Source organism: Plodia interpunctella, chromosome 7, assembly GCF_027563975.2.
Source record: "Plodia interpunctella isolate USDA-ARS_2022_Savannah chromosome 7, ilPloInte3.2, whole genome shotgun sequence".
NCBI classification, from domain to species: domain Eukaryota; kingdom Metazoa; phylum Arthropoda; class Insecta; order Lepidoptera; family Pyralidae; genus Plodia; species Plodia interpunctella.
Genome location: NC_071300.1, coordinates 8705958 through 8724737, shown reverse-complemented (window position 1 = coordinate 8724737; position 18780 = coordinate 8705958). Strand labels below are relative to the sequence as shown.

At 33.7% G+C, this 18780-nt stretch overlaps 1 protein-coding gene across 4 annotated transcripts in view; it reads right to left on the bottom strand.

Annotated features, from left to right (window-relative positions):
* The window catches only part of LOC128671386 (tachykinin-like peptides receptor 99D), a 91157-nt gene extending 73346 nt beyond the window's left edge, over positions 1–17811 (bottom strand). For all 4 annotated transcript variants that reach the window (XM_053747823.2, XM_064436073.1, XM_053747824.2 and 1 more), the window contains exon 1: positions 17696–17811. The gene's annotated coding sequence lies outside the window, so the exon portion shown is untranslated. The remainder of the gene's footprint in view (positions 1–17695) is intronic.
* Between the last annotated feature and the right edge of the window lie 969 nt (positions 17812–18780).

Sequence of the window (18780 nt, the reverse complement as noted above, 5' to 3'; positions counted from 1 at the left end):
TTTAAATCGTGTACCTACGTTGTTGGTAAAAATAACCGATATTCACTCGTAAATAATATTAGAGCAGACAGGGGTAATCATAAAACAGTGTCTGTATTTATATCAGGATCGGTATGAGTTATAAATAAAATATTGAAAATATAAACAATTTCATAATAAATTATGTACTCAAATAAAAGCCGGACGAAAGGCAATTGAAGTGGGTAAAATTGTCACGTATGTGAGTGTGACGTAGACTAATTCAGGGCTTCGAGGCTTCACAGCCAAGAATGAATGCAGGGATACGCAATATAGGTATAAAACAAAGAAAAGTTTGCCAGATTGCGCTTGGAACAACTGGCATAGAAGTTGTCTGTAACTGGTATAAACCAGTTGTAACTGGTCGGCGATGGCGACAATGTTTCGAGTTTCTGATAGTTGCCAACTCGACTGGCAACTAGAGAACGACTTGTTTAATCCATTGAACTATTTGATGGTCGTTATCTAGTAGGTAGGTACTATTGTTACAATATAGTTAAATAATATACTTAAAGACCGACACGGAACGATTGCACGACAGAAGTAAAAGCGTGTAAAAACTATAATTTACAATATTACCAATCTCCTAGGTGTAAACAATTTTGCAAAAATTTATTGACAACCAAACGAAATATAATGACATTTGATCCCCGCCTTTCTGTCTCGAATATGGATGGTTATTAAACCATTGAGTTACTGCAAAAGTATCTGATACATTGTAAGTACAAAAAATAACAGTTGGACAACAGCCAAAGTGTAAAACAACTGCAGTTGTTACACAGTTCTACGCTTCTCGAATAATACCCAAGACAATGAAGATTTGGCAGCCATTATACCTATATCTATTCTACAATGCTGGATATGTTCATCTATTCTCACACACTCTTAGAAAACAATATTGTTAGAGAGAAAATCTAAAGTTTTCCTATTTTTTTCACACATTTATTTCACTGAGTGAAAGTTCGAAAAACAAAATTAAGAAAAAATTCAGGCCATAGACAAAGGAGTAAATTTTCCAAGAATTTGTCGGGCAATTGCATGTCGATTGTTTCAATTGTTTCGACGGCGCGAAGTCATTTGTAAGACTTCGGCGAAATCGCACAGTAAATGGTGGAAAACCGAACAAATACGTAAATTTGGTCTGGGAGATTCCCCTGAGAAACCGAGTTAAATTAAGTCGAAGACTGTGAGACATTAAGCATTGTCAGAGCGATGGACATTATTTGAATAAAACAATCATACTGTTGACTGGAAGAGATTCCTTCATGGGATAAGTTTGACATTCATTTTTCTTTTTTAGTTCTGTAATTTAAGTTGCTCGTGCAACCTACTCTAAAAGTACAAAACTTACTACAACTATACTACTACCACGATACTTACTAGCAAGTTAAACTTAACGTCAAAGTTGACAAGTATCAACTCACCATGTATGTAACCGAGGAACTAGTTTCCAATTCTAATCAACTATAACCACATCTAACATTTGTTCAAGTTAAAAAGATGTGGCAGGCGTCAGGGGGATGATAGAGGTAAATAATTATTACCAATGTTCTCTGGAAAATAGAATTGTTTGTGGAAGACCATGTCTGGGTAGGTATCTGTAGGCTCGAAAAATCTTTTGTTTTTATAGTTGGGACAAAAAGGTAGAGCAGCCTACCTTTCTCTTTAAAAGTACTTTTTCTGCAAAAGAATTTGCAGCCGCAACGACTCTTTTATAGGTAGTAAAAGTATAAACACACACACTATTTCACCTTTTAGTGCAACATAGTCATAAAACGTAAGAGGAGAAAAATGGACGCTAGAAATCCTCAAAAAGTGTTTCGACAGTTTACCGGAATAAAATATAAAAATGCTGGAATGTAACTTGGGAACGGTTTTTGGACTATATCTTAGGTACCTGTTCTTCGAAGGTGGTGTTTTTACACGACTGTTAATAAATATTTTTTTCAAGTTTATTTTTTACGATAGTAACTTTTATGTACGTACAACGTATAGGTACAACTTGACTTTTGTAACTTGACTTGATCAATCCTATTGAAAGGTTAAAGTCAAAGTAAAAATTGTTACTGGTGTAACTCACCCTTAGTATGTACAGTCATGTGAACCTACCCAAATTCATTGCAAATTCACCGCTTGTACCACGCCCTAGAGGTTCTTACAGTAACTTGATGTGCTGTTGACTGTACGTTAGAACTGAGTTTCTGATATCTATTATTAACTAAATAAAATTAAGAGAAAATGGTACAGTTCATCTTAATAATATTATTATATATCTTACATAAGTATTGTAACGAAATTTAATGTAAATATTTTCTACACTTTGTACAAGTTTCACGTCTTCTTAGAACCTCCATTGTATGTCTGCAGTGTCTGTCAGACGCAATGTGAAGCTCGCAAACATGACGCGCGAGGAATCCTTTCATGTCAGGAACGCAAATTAATAGTAGATATCATGGATATCATAGTCCATAAATCCAGATTCAAGCAAACTTATGCATTGTACAGTGTGATAGAGTATGTGCTTTAGTGGTATTGTATGAATGAATTTATTTTTAACCGAGTTCAAATAAAAGAGAGATCCTTCGAGACGAAAGGAAATGGTATAAATTCGTCGTGTTATTTCATTTTAGAGAACATACAATCAATTATTTCTGTAGATATTTTACAAAATGTACGCATTCATATAGCTAATTCCTTAATTTAATGAGCACATTTCGATAAATTCACTTTTGGTTCGAATACCAACAATGGGCGAGATGCGCTATCGCGGACCAGTTTGTCAATCTATGTAGATTTGGAACACATTATTTTTAATTAAGGTAAATACACGTACAAACTACACATTATCCATGCATTCTCTTCGGCATCTTTCTGTATATCTGGCATAAGAATAACAAACAAATAGACCCTCTTAACTTTCTAGTTCATAATATGAATAAGACAATCGCTGATTCCAGCTCTGCATCTTTAGATATAAATATCCTTGTAAATATGACCTTAGCTGTCAATCACACAATTAACTTGTATGTTTAGGGGTAACTTCGTAAAGAAAGGTTATCGCGGAATTAGGTTGCGCCATTTTATCGTCATATTTCATCACGCAGGGATGTCACTTTATTACTTCGTTAATTCCGGACACATGCTATGTGCTTATACAATTTTAGCCTTCGACGGTAATCATACATTTATTGTGGTATAATTATAAAACTAATTGCGCCCTGGGGCGAGCTCGCGGAAGAATTTCAGAATAAATAGTAGGTACTCGTTAAGTGGTGTCCATTTTTACAAGCTTTTATTATCTTGCAATTTGTATACTTGGCGGTAAGTATGCAAGATATGAGAGGGTAGGTAACAAAATTTGAGTTCAATCGGTTGAAGATATCTGCTATCTTCAACCGATTGAACTCAAATTTTGTATACACTTTTCGTTTGGATGACAAAGCATATTTGTTATGATTTATTATGATGGACTAGGATCGGCTGGATCTCTACAACGATTGAACTCTTTAACGATTTACTGCATGCACATGTGGTTTATGTTTGTCACGCATAGAATGAAACGAAAAAAAAAATGAAAATCTGAAAATCGACCGGTCTATGATAATTTAGAGTGCACTTGGGTAAAGCCGCGGTAAATGCTAGTCGTAAAATAAATGTAAAAACACAAATAATGAGCTATATTGTGGCTATACCAAGACCCAGGCCACGAAAAAGATCATTTTTCATCCTGACCTGACCGGGGTCGAACACAGTGACTCCTTTGGGATCCCGGGACCACGACGGACGTGCTATGAGATCTGGATTTGATATCACAACAAACATGGTCATATTTTTTTTATGTTAGTCAGTTTTTACCACAACTTCTTCATTTTAGAATTCATTATAGTATCGTTTATTAAACGCGTTACAAAATAACAGTAATGTTGCTAATATTCTTACAGGAAATAGGTAATTATTATACCGTATTTTCCTATTAGGGTGAATATTTGAGCGTTTCGATCACCGTCATTAACCGTCATCAACTCCTTCATATTAAACAAAGACAAGAATGTTTTTACACCCTAGTTTATTAATAGTAATCTGTACAATGGGGTTAGTGTAGAATTTTATCAATATTTGATTTTTAACATTTTAGAAAGGTTCTTTATTTTGAAAAAAAGCTCGAAAATTCACCCATCAACAAACACAAAATTTCCCAAACTATATAATATGGGCAATAGTTTGACGTAACAAACTTTGTCAATTAGACTAGAAAATCAAACGGCCAGCAATGTTCGTAGCACAGACTCTATGAACAACTTCGTCGTTGCTACGAGCTATGTACGATATTCGTTCAAAGACCATCCATTGCATTTCACATTTATTTAATCAGAATACCTATTCAAAAGGATGCGTTGTACAGTCGACAGCACATGAACCTACTCAAATTCATTGCAAACTCGCCGCTATTATTACAGCGCCATAGAGGTACATGCAGGGTAACTTGATGTGCTGTTGACTGTACTAGTCAACGTTGCCGTTAATTTTAACTTGCACAGAAAAACGCAAAGTACGCCGTTTTGTCTAAACATCAGCGCAGGTCAAAGTCAACGCCAAAGTTTATTGGTGCAACTCACCCTAAGAATTGCGTGACCAGGCTACTTAATTATGTTGTCGACTGTACTGTTATGTACCTAACGTTGTGTACCTACCTATACTGCCAGTCCCAAAATAAAGTACCCGTAAGACTCACTTGAAGATAATGGCCCACTAAATTAGTGTGGTCTCGTGTCGGTAATAGCCTCTCGCCAAGAAACAGGACCCAAGTGTCTCTATACGTTTGCTGGAGTGCTAAATTTGGGTTGCATTGAGAATATCGTACCAATTTTCTGACGCTTAAATACTATAGTTGTACTAAAATATCAACAGCGGTTTTCTTGACCAAGGGAGTCCAGGTAACGTGATTTTCTGCCTGTTTTAAGGTTTGAAAGACTTTCAAAATCACTACATCATAAAACATCATGCCTAAAGACTTGCTTTTCCGTATTGCAGTGAACGATGGTCAAGCGACACGAGAGATGACCGACAGGTTATTGAGTTGAGATGACAATAATACACGGGATGTGTGGAACACGGCTAGACCGCGTTAGGACTTGCACATTCCCGTTAGCCTCCAAGAGTGCGCTGGTACGGCTATGATTTGTGTTAACAAAAAAAAAATACCATGGGAACATATTATTATGTTTTGTCATTCCGTTTCTATCTTTTGGTTTTCTGAGCGTTTCAGGGGCTGCGGCCGCGCCGTCATTACATTTTTTTTCAAATTATAACAAAGACAAGAAGTAGTTTTAATATCTGACTTTAATATAATTAATCTGTATTGTAGTAATGTCAATTGTATGAATGATTAACTTTGAAAATGATCCCTTTCTCAAGAAAATTGACAGATCATAATGACCACTGCGGTCGTAACGCTCTGAGAATCTCGTTGTGAGAATTAAAACATTTCGCGAATCAGCCTTTTTGAGATAGCGATTTTGCGGATTTAGTCCTTTCGAGATTACGTTTCCCGTTTTGGGAATTAGGCACAATTAATATGACTAGATATAAGAATTAATATATTAATGAGCTCTTAGATATCTAGTCCCGCCGCACCTTAAATTTTTTCTTAAGAAAACTCCGACCTACTTTCGACATAGTAATATTCGGTATCAATAAGCACTCTATGTCACCTAAGTCGTTACGTCCCTAGCCTGTCTAGATAGCGATCATGATTAATGACCTATGATATTCACTTAGCCACATGCAATACACCTAGCACAATAAAGGCGCAACTCACTATCAATTAGACATAAAAGTCCAAAGCATTCATGCTTAAATTGGTCTACACTACAGCGACAGAGCAGCTAGATAGCTAGCATCGTAAATAAAAACTGATGCACTCCAGGAGTGCCGGCAGAAGTGAAACCTTGAATATTAACGTTGTGTACAACTTTAACTTCTTATGAAATTCGTGTGTCCTGACGCGAGTTTAACATTTTTTACCCATCACTAAAAGTGCACAACGCCGCTAAAGAAGTTTTCACTTCAAAAACTTTTGTTCTACAAACGTACATTTTTTCTTAAATATATTATTATCTATGTACAGGTATAGACCAGTTACAGATTATTCCTTTTATTCATAAAAAAGTTAAAGCATATTTTAGACTAAAATATGTAATGTCTGTTAATGTCGTTGAAAAATAATGTAAAATGGAATAGATGACATGCCAAAGTATAATAAAGAGAATAAGATAATCTTTAACTTAAAGTATGCTATAATTTTTTAAAATTAAATATATAGATTTTGAATGATTAACATTTGACCCTTCCTGCAGACCTACCATCAACTTTTACGGAAAGATTCTAATACAGTTCAATTTAGGAACCTGAAATGAATCACATTAGTATTAAAAATCAACTTGACTGTACGAATTTTCGATCATTTTAGGTGGAACTGGATCGCATTAAGAGATGATTGTAAGCCCCCTGTTACCGTATCAGTAAAGTTATTGCAAGTTAAGTCGTTACGTCTCGAATCAATTAATCTTTATTGGGGCAAGTTCGATTTGACTGCCACGTCTTGGAGTCAATAGGATTTGTATGAATTTGCAACACCTTCGTGTTTATAGATACTCTAAGGTCTAAGTACAGTATCACGTTTTTATACCTTACGGTGTAGACAGAGCCAAGAGATGCGAAACTCAAATAAAATGATGATAGGTTGCTAGCTTATCGCCTATGTGAAGAATCTTCAGTTATTTTTTTTTATATTTATTCACTTACAAATACACTATACGTTAAATGATTTCTTTCATAATAGACATAGATAAAACCATAAAATGTTGTAATTTTAGAAGTTAGTATAAATTACCTATAACTATTTTGTTATTATTTAGCAGCAAGCATGCTATCTCGTTTATTGATTTTTGCGCGATAATTAAAAGTCATTTTAATTGACCAGTTTTATTAATTACCAGATTTACTATTTTTTCGGTGTTATTTAAAGAATATTATAAATATTTTTTTAAACAGTCGACATAATACATTACTGTCATACAAGCTTCATTACAAGATTTTGTTTTTGACATTAGAAAAATGTATGTGATTTGACTAATTGGAGAATAGCCAAATTCACACTCAAAGTTTAAGCGAGGAAAGTTCACGAAATGCTTTAAAGTTTTATATTATAGTCACAATGGGATTCATAATTTTTAATGTTATTATCGTATTCAGAATAAACGGTTTTGATTTAAAGCCAAATGGGAACAATCCTGACACCTGATACGACTGCTTTTGTTAGCACCACAAATATGAAATCATGCTGGCCTACTATCAACTTTTACGGGACGATTCCAATGCAACTCAGTTCAATATAAGAACCTAAAATGAATCGCATTCATGCTAAAAATTAACTCGATGGTACGAATTTGAAATGCATATATAGGCAGCCTATACTTATATAGGCCGCCATAGTGGATCGCGTTAAGAGATGATGGTAAGAGCCCCCGGCCACTGAAATAAACTGTTAAGTTGTTGGAACAGTCTATCGTATCGATTCCGATTCGATCGTTTGAAAAAACCTGTAAAAAGCCTAGATTGATTCATTAGATTTTTCAAACTTTTATTTAACTTGCAAAGTACCTAGGTAAACTATGTTCGGGTGGAATCTTGCATACTAACTCAAGTCTCGAACTTCCTTTGGGGCTAGCTCAATCTGTGTGATTTACCCCTATATTTATTTATATATTCCACATCATATAAAATGCCCCGGTTCTTAGGTACATTAATTTATTCTATGATTCAGCTCCTGGACTTTGAAAATGTCTGAACCACACATATAAAATGAAACTTATTAAAATTAACGAAGTAAGAAATATAACAAAATATGTTTTAAGTAGAGTATTTAATTTCCGCTTATGCAACCATACTTACTAATTCGAACATTCATAGCTTGAAATTCGTGGAGTGAAAATAGAATAATAAAATATAATTTATCTGTCGCGCTTGTCAGTCTTGTAAAACTTGGATTTTCAACAAATTTTGGATAACTTAATTGAGTGTTAAGTCAAAGTTGTCACAGGTTTATGAACAGGTGATTCTCCCTTTTTTGCCTTGAAATAATTTCAAATTCAAGTAATTAAATAAATTCGTGCTCCGTTGGACACAAAATGTCCGAATAAGAAAATCGTCTACAAGTTTTAATGAAAAACTTCTCTTAGCCATATCTATGTAATATATGCCATATCTATGTCATATGACAGAAACCATTCTTTGTTTTCCTCTTTTCGAGTGTGTTAATCGCCTAACACTGGTGTCAGATTTTGTTCAAGTCGACTAAAGGTATTTGACAAGATTTTTACGACTACCGCGTCTAGAGACAAGTAATCGCCAACCCAGTAGTGAACTTAAACTGTCAACTAGTGTGCAGGTCTCCTCACGATGTTTTCCTTCACCAATACATGAGTTAGATTGGTATACAAACTCACGTGGCACGAGTAGGAAACCTTTCGATCAAGGCTTATAGTAATTATGGCTTATTCTAATTTAAACTCAAAAATGGCACATGTTGAGGACAACTTCAATTCATGTGCCATTTTTGAGTAAATTAGTAAAGTAAATTTTAGAGTCCACGTTTACCAGCAATGAGCGAATACGCGTTTAGTGATAAAAAATATTTTCGCTAAAGACACTTCTATAGCATTTCCTCTTAGGGTTGACGACAAACAGGCGGACGGTTGTAAAATCATATCAAATTTCTTAATACTTAATGGTTTATTTTTACGTGGGAATCTATGAAAAAAAAAACATTCTCACAAACTTTTCTCATATTCCGCCGTGGTGGCGGCTATTTTGGGAATTTTCTAAACAGGTAAATGAATTATTAAGACACTTAAGGCCTCAATTTATTAAATGATGTTTACATTATCTGAACGATTTGTTGAAAAATGATTAGCAGAATTTTGCAATAGGCTATTAAAATTAACTGTCTTTGTTTTTGGAATTGTTTTTGTAAGAATAGAGTTTAACAACCACATCGGATTTGACTGGTAGCAGAAATGAAGATACATACATTATTTATCTCGAAAATAAATATACTATGTGCGTACAATATTGATGTATTAGTACAAACACAAAAATTAATTATATATTTGAGCAGCTCTTTTAAATTCGTTTTTCAGAATAAAAAAACTACTTATTATCATATTCGTAAAACCACACTGACTGAAAAATTATATTTTTAATTGCAATCAAGCGTGGCCAGGCCTTGCTGTACTAATAAACAGTTCAGTTGTTCAGTTCTGCAAAATAACAAGGTGCCATAAACGAGACACCTACAACGATATTTGCGGATTTAAAAAACAAATTTTACAAACATTCGATTCGGTGTTTGATTAGTGTGTTCCGGTTTGTTTTTCAACTGAAATTATTTAAGTCTGGATTCTTAATAAAAACAAATAATACGTAAATATACACGTCATACTTGTGTCTGTACTATTTGTTATTGTAATCTCCTTTTGGAAACCTTTAATTGCATACTGTTTTTTGTTTACTTTATGTCTTTCGTAACTGAAGTGAGATATGCATACGAATTTAAGTATAGATAGATATGCAAAAGTCATTTTGCCTGAGTAATAGTGTCAGACCAATCAAAATCCCTAGATACTTCTACTGGAAATGGAAATGAAAAAAGGATCAAGTATGTATCTATATAGATAATCGATCCAACTCTTCTTTTGTTGACCCAATAAGACAAAACCGCACATTTTAAAAAATCATCTGAGTTAAATAAACAGTACGAGAAGTGGACACGTTGCAGTTGACAGAACATCAGGAGATTTCGTAAAGCAAACTGTATTTGGGTTGTAGTAGTAGCTGACTGAACTAGTTTTGTTGATAAACTACTCGGGCGGACTGTATCGACAGTTGACTATTGTGATACAGTCCAGTATTGTTAATTTTGACAATCTGTAGTTTATATTCGTTCTACTACTGCCTCACTGATACTGCTGCCTTTGATGCATCTTAAAATATGATTACAAACTACATTTTTTGGAATAATTTATCTCTTTTCCACGTACTTATCTACTAGCGGCCCAACCCGGCTTCGCTCAGGTAAAACCATAATAAATAACACCTAAACGTTATTTAGGAATCACACAAGAATCAGTCCGGTAGTGTTTTAAATTAATCGCATTCATATAGACAGACACGACGGGGCTACTTCTTTTAATAATATGTAAGGATAATAAATATTAATCCAGTTAACTGAAAAAATGAATTTAGTGACAATCTGATGGTTTCCTACAGTAAATCGAAGTGGTGCGCCTAAACGAGTCATTTAATTTGCCAGCCAATACTAAAGGGCATTCATTTACCACAAGTTTGAAGTCTCAAGTCAAATCAAACAATACGGCCTTCATTAAACACATATATCAAATGTTTAATTAGCCTCACCCAAATACAACCATCGTTTCATAGTTTGTTTACTTATATATACAATCTCAGTAACAAATTCAAATTTTCTTGCCGTGGCGACTCCGATAAAATTACTCCGATAAATTAGTAATGTAGACAGACGCAGAAAAACGCAAAGTATGCCATTTTGTCTAAACGTTAGCGGTGTGTTTAAAGTCAACGTCAAATTTGACAGCGCAAGTCACTCATAGTTTATTTACTTCACTAACTAAACTAAAACTAAACTAAACTAAAATTACTAGGGTAAGTTACAAACCTAGTATCAACCAAAAAATACTTATATTTTTTTTTCTCAATAAACGAACCATACCAGTCAGCAAATAAATTAATAGATATTGAGTAAATTCGATAAACACTTTGGACAATGAAAAGGGACGACAAATATTTGCACTCTAACAAATAATTACAGTTGACTTCGGTTCTTATTCCTTTGATTGTCTTTTACACCCTCCGGCTATGTATAAGTGTGTGCACAAAAAGGTTTGAACGCACAGTGGGGCAAAATACAGTTTTAAAGATAAATACCTAGTGTTCATTTACTTAGCACGAAAATTCAGTATCAAATCTTTATTTTTGTTACTTATACTTATACTTTATTACATGTAATCCATATCTTCATTTTATAATACTTACATACGAATTTCAATAAAACATCCATAATAATTTTAATTTTCATCTACCTAAACAATATAGAGAGAATAATTTTCTGGCTGCGATATTTATATTGAGGACAAAAAAATCTGTATGACCCAATAGTGCTTTTAGCATTAAACCCGCCTTTTGTACTTTTTCAATTTGTATTTTGTGCAATAAAGTTTACTCGTAAATAAAAAAAAAATAAAGAATGTGACAAGAAATCAAAAAAACATAATTTTTATAAGCAGTGGAAATAAATTGAGTCAGTAGTATTTTTTTAAAATTGAAATATTCACGAAAAGGAAAACAATTTATTTTAGCTCTAATTTTGTTTATTATATTTAGCTGTAGACACGGAACAAAAACGTTTCAAAAAAGTTGGTAAATTCTGTTCAGTTTAACCGAATTTGTGTCGTACCGTCATGTTTATAAATTGGACAAAGTGGCAATGTCGGCCGGATCTCCAAACATCAATTGTTTGGATTAGTTCTTGGATAATTTATGCTAAATAATTTGGCAGTCGTCTTATTTTTTTATATTACCAAGCAGGCAAAAAGGCACGTGGTCGACCTGATGGTAAGTGGTCACCATAGCTTATCAACGCAAGGAGTGTCACACGCATGTTACCTACTTTGTGGCACTGTTTTGTGAGTGCGTTGGTTTTGTATTCTTTAGTCACTTCATACGACATCATGAAAGCATATGGAATGGTCTTATTCTAGGGCGGGAACAATACACCTCAAAAACATATTATAATGTTGTGTCAAGCCAAAATGTATATCTCTACGCCAGTTTCGTGTGGTCCATTTTCATAACTATTTTTCCTAACTGGAAACAAAAAAGGAAATAAAATTTCCTTTTTCACGTCACTGTTTCACAACTAATCAAAAAGAACTAATTTATCATTATTCATAACTTTTTTTCATAACCATCTACGGAAAAGGATATTTCCCTCCTTGTTCCATAACAAGTTATCAAGAAGAAATATTTTATTCTTATTCATTTATAGGGTTTTGGTTTTCATGTCATGCGCAAAATAACAAAAGATGGCGCCACAGATAACAAATGAAAATTATTAACTCTGCCTATATTATTATATGGATATTGAACAATAACAATTTATTCAAAAATTAGTTGTACTAAAAGAAAAATAATAAAGGTATGAAAAGGAATTACAAAACTTGTAAGTACAGCGAAAAAAATATTCTTCGTTTTGAATTCGCGAATATTATTTGTTTTTTTAATTCATATTTTTTCAATATGCCGGGTGAAATGACGTTCCAAATTCGTATACACGTAGGTCTATATAGCTTCTATGTTAATTAAATTCTATTGTAGGCGATGACGCGGGAAAATGATTTTCATTATTTTACAGTTACCGTTTGCATACAAAATTATACTAGCTTATTTATCTGAACTTGTTTTTATCCTGACTTCCAATATATCCCAACCGATATTATAAATAGGGGAGTGAGTTAATTTATTTTGTATTACCTCTTCTCGCGTCATCTACTAAGGATTATCCACTAAGGATTTATTATTGGAGCTATTATATATATATTTCCCACGGGATTAGTTATTTTCCAGGATGAAAAAAAAGGACATACGTCCTTCTCCGTACTTCGAACTACAGGTATGCAAATCTTCAAGAAGATTGGTTGTGTATAAAAGTGGAAGATGAGGTAACAAACAAACTTACTTTCGCATTTGAAAAGTTGGTGGTGGTACCTTTTGTCTTAGAAAAAATTTTTAAACGGAATATCCGTTTAAAAATAAGCGGACGGATTCACGAGGGATATTAGCTACTTATTATTATGTACGAGTAACTAATTAAGTAATATGTTAAATTTCCATGTAGAGTATTTTTAATTAATTAAGCAGAAACGTGTTGAAAAAGTCGACGACGAGCTGTGGTTAACACTCACAAAGAGAGTCTTTGCTGTGCATTTTCGCCCCACAATTTTTGCCGTTTCGCAACAACTCCTTTGAGATTTAATTTTGGATAAATTGTTGGTGATATCATTCAAACTATGTACATTTTTTAAAGTGAAAACTTCTTTAGCGGCGTTGTGCAGTGTTTGTGATGGGTAAAAAAATGTTAAACTCGCGTCAGGACACGTGACCGAAAATTCGTAAGACGTCAAAAATGCACCACATTAATACGAGTCACTCTGGTGGCACTCCCGGGGTGCAACCCGTTTTTTTCTTTCATATTTTTACCTACTTATGTAAATTAAATATGTTTTATAACAACAAAAATAAATAAAATAAATACTATTTTGGGACCATTCTCAAAATGGTCTTTCTCATCTCCGCGTGTTGGAGATTAGGTACATTCTTGACGGCGCAAAGCCCGGGGTCATTGTAACAATTACCTTAAAATTTTTAAGATCCGGATATATTTACAACCGGCCGTCTGCTCGACGCCAACCCTATCAGCCTAGGCTACGTGTCCCTTAGTCGCCTCGTACGACATCCACGGGAGGATATAGAAGTAGTCCTATTTTAAATAGATTTAGGTTTTGATAAATAGCAAAAAGATTTTAAATATATGTTTGACTATTAAGAATCATAACTCAGAAAATTAAATCAATCCAGGTTAATTTTATCTTTCAGTTTATCCCAACGGTAGACTGGTAGAGAAGACCACGCCTGGTAAATAAAGTCGCAGAAAACACCTAGTATGTCATAAGACAACCACTCGTAGTTAGAGAAACAAGGGCGCGTTGAGAGACAGTCTCGTTTAACCCCTCACAAAGGGTTTGCTGTGCATTTTCATATCACGTACATTCGTCATTCTCAGTGGGAGCTGAAAATAACTGGGGTGTTTACGCCTTCTAGTTGTCATCTGGTAATTGAGGTGTTTTGAAAGGAATACCGTGAGTTAGATTTTTTCGATTGGTCTCTGCTATTTTTGTTGCCACTACCTACTTACTCGTTACATTTGAGTTCGTGCGCCAATCTCCCTTATTAATATTGATATGGAAAATTTCGTGAGAAAACCTGCTATGGTTCATTATTTTTTAATTAGCGTGCAAGCGACTTTTAGCACTAAATGGATGTATGTTATGTAGTCGTAAAAGTCATATCTGAAGCCTCTAGGCGTCTTGTCCAGTCAAAATTGAAAACTAAAATTGTATTATTTTTGACACGTATCATTATCTTAGAATACATGGTTAGACAAGGTTTTGAGGGATTTGTATGACTGCGAAGCAATTCAATACATGCCACATTATTTCTCATGTCCCAACAGCCCTTCCAGCACCATAGAACACCTCATATTTGTCAATGACAAGGCAATTGCTTTGGTCTATCGAAAATAGAAAATGTTAGGGAACCCTGAAATTCTAATACCTAGACGAAATTGCGAAACAACAGCGCGACCACGGTTAGGCATCACAAAGAAACTCATCCAGCAAACTTTACTTTTTGAAGCAGAAATTTCGTCACCTTTCCACCGCGACTTTTTTGATAGGAATCTAAAACCCGACGACTTTTTTTTCTTTTTTCGAGGGCAAGTTAATTATTTTCAGTGCCGGGAGCTGGAATACATGGATGATACATAAATCTTATTACATAATCGGATTTTTTAAAATTAGTTAACGTCTCAGTCGAAAATATATTTTGTTTTTTAATGTGCGAACATGCTTACGTTTGTGTTTGCAAATTAATACGTCCGAATTGTTGAACATATTTTGCACAGTTCGTGTAAAAAATCCATATTTTAAATCAGTAACTGAGTAGTGCTTACAACCGAATTAACGCAGTGATTTGTGTGCGACTTTTAAGCAGACAAAATTAAATGAATACTAACTCAGCTGCAGGTAACATATCACGGCGATTGGCAGTTTATAACATGACCACACCTCGGGCCGGAACAAATAATTTTAGCATGGTTTGGTTACATGGGCGTGACATGTTGACTATAGTGGTCTTTGATATTTTGGTGGATTTTGGTTTCCGTTTGAAATCGATATTTAATGAATTGTGCTCCCTAATTTTGCAATTTTTTAACAACTTACTAACATTACTTAAATGTTACTAAATGATCGCGTAGACATAGATATTTCTATTTGATAAAAAGCGTTGACTCCCAGGAGACAGGCCTAGTGTGAAAGTCAAGGTTAATTATGTGTTTCCGTAATTTTTATCATTTATATTTTTATGCAGTTACTTAGAATATGAAATCCAATGTATACTTTTCGTCCCAGGTTTGAATCCAGTAGGATTCAAGTCTGGGTTCAGTTCCTGGTCAGATTGGTATACAAATTCACATGAATTTGTATATCAATCTGACTCATGTAGTAGCTTTCATGGTACCATTTGCTTTCGGTGCAGGAGAACATCCTGAGGAAACTTGCACATAAATTGAACATAGGATGTCTTTAGGCGACTTGAATAAAATCTGGTAACAGTGTTAACTAGCAATAACAAACTCGAAAAGAAAAGAGGGTGAAGTAGATAAGACAAAGCCTGGAAGCGTAACAACAAACCCACTTTAATATTCATAACATCAATTAGGATTACCGAAAATCCAGATCTGAACTGGATCATAGTTTAGAGTGGCAAATAGCATAATCTGCGAAAATACAGCAGAACCGAGCTCAGAAATCCTCCACCGATTCATCCTAGTAAGCCAGGGCTTGCTTCAACTAAATTGGGCTGATGTTGCTTGAAACTGAAAACTTCAAATGTTTACTTGGAAATTTGCATCCATCTTTGTTGCATCTTAGATATTCGTAAATACATTGCTGCAATGTTGCTGCATTTAGGAGGCTACATGTATAATGTATAATATATTATTAATTTAGTTCAAAAAATGCCAAAAATATGTACAAATGTCATATGTTGTAAAGCTATAATTTAGTTCAGTTTATATAGATAGATATAGTTTATCCAAAATCCCAAAGAATCATGAGCCGCGATTCTAGAGTAGCATTTCATACATTTTTCAGTTAGTCAGTAAAACATGTAGCTATTTAAACCGTCCACTTTAAAGTAACTTTTGATATAACTACCTACAATCTGCGGCGCGTTGAACCAAATCTTAATACCCATTAGAGGCAAGAGTGTTGTTACCTATAAAGAATTTTTCGTGGTTTATTCACAAAAAATATCGAGAATTTTTAATTTTGCGGGTATAACCACGAAAAATCTTTTAAAACACATTTATCTCTAATCTTGGTTCAACTTATATGCCGGGGACTGCACATATGTTTCAGGAACCTTAGTAAAATACGGGAATAGATTTCTGATTTAGTATCTATTGCATAATTTGTCTGTTTCTTAATAGTTATGACTCATCAAACAATTTTTAACAATTTGTATTAGTAGAACGCGTGTGGTCAATACCTAACTATTAAGTTCCAATACTCTCAGGTAAACTCAAAACTGTTAAAATATTCCAATGAATAAACACACAGCGCTTTGTGTAAATGTAACCGTATCCATTCGAGTAAATAATCGTGATATGTAATATTTATGTTAATGTTGTAAATACAAAGACTTACAATTCAACTGTTTAAAGCTATATTTTATTGCATCTGCGCCCCGCGGCTTCGCTTCCCGAAAAAATCCGAGATTTATTTATTTATGATATTTACGCTCGCATGGATTGTTTCGAATCCGTCCGGCTGTTCCAGAATTATATGTTTAATTCTCTTTATTATAATAATGGAAAATATTTAACTTTAAATAAAATTTTATTGGGGAATACTACCCACAAAATAAATATCTTTACTAACACACACAATTAAATAAGGTAAGTCACATGATGATCTCTGATCTGAGACGTATTGTTCCGAACCCAGACAATGGTATAAGGTAAGGCAGATGATGATGATAGTTCTTTCATCTGAGCGTTTTCCTGGTTTCTTCCTCAGCCGTTGAGCATCGCATTTTCATCTCCACTTCGCACTTTTCAGATGAAGCTTATCGTGCTTGACTTGATGATAACTATTTCTAGGTTCATTATGAATTAAATTAAATTTCATGAAATTCAGTATTTTATATCGTGTAGTGATAAGTCGTACTACTAGTACTTGCAGTTTAGTTCAGTATTTAAATAACTTTCTGTCTTCCTGTACAATGTTTACAACAATATTTTTGACGATTTTTCTTTTTATATCTTTTATCGTTCCAATAACAATGTAATAAAAATTATCCCAATAAAAGAAGCGATTTTCGTAAACTGAAATTAGTTACGAATTATTTACCTAGGCTTCATTAATATTGTTGATTGGAATTAAACTAACTTAAACTTTTAAATACATCCCTATTTTTCAAATATTTATGGTTAACTAAATGTCTAGTAACATAATTCAATATTGTGTGATTTGATATTACAACTGAATTTACATTTAGGTTCTAAATTTAAATAGTAAGTACCTAATGAAAAATTAAATAGTTGAGGGAGTTGTAAAATTAACTCAATATTACGAGTACATTAGTAAACCTCATAACGTTTGTAGATATTAATCTAAAATATGTTTTAACTTACTTAGTAATAATTTAGGTAAACAAAGTGAAAGTTAGACGAACTTACCTTCAGATCTCAAGAAACATTTGTAATGAACTTCTTTCAAATATTTTAATTTAAATGACAGCACTTAAATCACTAATTCTCAAAATTAGATAATAGTAACTATTTAACACCGGAGTCACAGTTGTTTTCTTTCTTTTAACAATAAAATTCAGAACACTTCACAAACTTTTTTAAAACTTCTCGCACTGGCCAAATTCGTTTTCTTTATTTACACATTCGTGACTCGAAAAAGGAATGTCAAGTGGTGTAGTGGAATTAAAAAGTTAGTTTTAGTTTTTAGTTTTACTTTTTTATGAGTTGCGTACAGCCAGCCCGTGTCTGTGAGCGCGCGTCTGGATTGACACTGGTGACCTACGCGCCCGCTCCTCGCCGATTCAAGATTCGAACGAAAATTCCCAGTTTCGCGCAAACGGTGAACTTCAACCTTGCTAGATATCTACTTCGCGTTAATTTAATAATTATTATGAAAGCATTTATTTTAAAAAAGTGACACATCCCGTTATTGATTTCTATGAATTATATTCCAACGTATGAAGTTAACTGGAAGTAAATTATGTGCCTATTAAAAACTAAATTTCTTGTGCTCATAATTGTATACTGTAGTAAAATACAACATTTTGATAAGTTTTAATCATTTTATTAAATTTAGTTCGTGATGTTAAATTTATTTTAAATTATAGTACTTACCTATTTAATTAACAATTTTTAGAATTTGAAAGTAGGCTCTAAATTGGTTTTAACTGATGTAAAATGAATTCAGAATTCATAGTTATTTCAGTTCCGCAGAGGAACACCGAGGAATTTCAATGAAAATATCTTCAATATGGGCGTGACCTTCTAGATCAACATCTGCATTCCGACAAGTTCTTAGATATTCGTATTATGGTATATTAATATGACTACGGCGTCCTAGGTGAGCGACGGAGGGCAGCCACAGTAAACTTTTTATAGACGCATTGAATGACTATTTAGTCTAAACGCTACTTAATCATCAACTAACTAGTCTAGATTTAGTGCAATCGCGATCAAGTCTATGTGTACCTAGTCTTATTGAGATTAAAGCTTGTAAGATTTGCTTTATATAC